We start from the raw sequence: 611 nt of genomic DNA on the forward strand, positions 1-611 counted from the left end.
GGCCTGCTGTGTTCATCCAGCTCTACACCTTGTTATTTCTTACACTTAAAGGGCATTGATTATCTTTGAATTAGTTGCTTCTTGTTACAAAATTTCTGATTAAAACTGTTCAATAGCTCACATTTGAATTGTTTTTTAATTATTCATTCACGGGATGTGGATGTCGCTGGCTAGGCCAATCTTTATTGCCTAGAGAGCAATTGAAGAGTTAACCACATTGCTGTGGGTCTGGAGTCATGTGTAAGCTGGAACAGGTAAGGATGGCGATGTCTTTCCCTGAAGGACATTAGTGAACCAGAGATAGTAGGAACTGCAGATGCTGGAGAATCCAAGACAACAAGGTGCGGAGCTGGATGAACACAGCAGGCCAAGCAGCATCATAGGAGCAAAAAGGCTGATGTTTCAGGCCTAGACCCTTCATCAGAAATGGGGGAGGGGAAGGGGGTTCTGAAATAAATAGGGAGAGAGGGGGAGGTGGATAAAAGATGGATAGAGGAGAAGATAGGTGGAGAGGAAACAGACAGGTCGAAGAGGCGGGGATGGAACCAGTAAAGGTGAGTGTAAGTGGGGAGTTAGGGAGGGGACAGGTCAAGGGGGTGGGATGAGGTTAG

Source organism: Rhincodon typus, chromosome 39, assembly GCF_021869965.1.
Source record: "Rhincodon typus isolate 14 chromosome 39, sRhiTyp1.1, whole genome shotgun sequence".
Taxonomy (NCBI): domain Eukaryota; kingdom Metazoa; phylum Chordata; class Chondrichthyes; order Orectolobiformes; family Rhincodontidae; genus Rhincodon; species Rhincodon typus.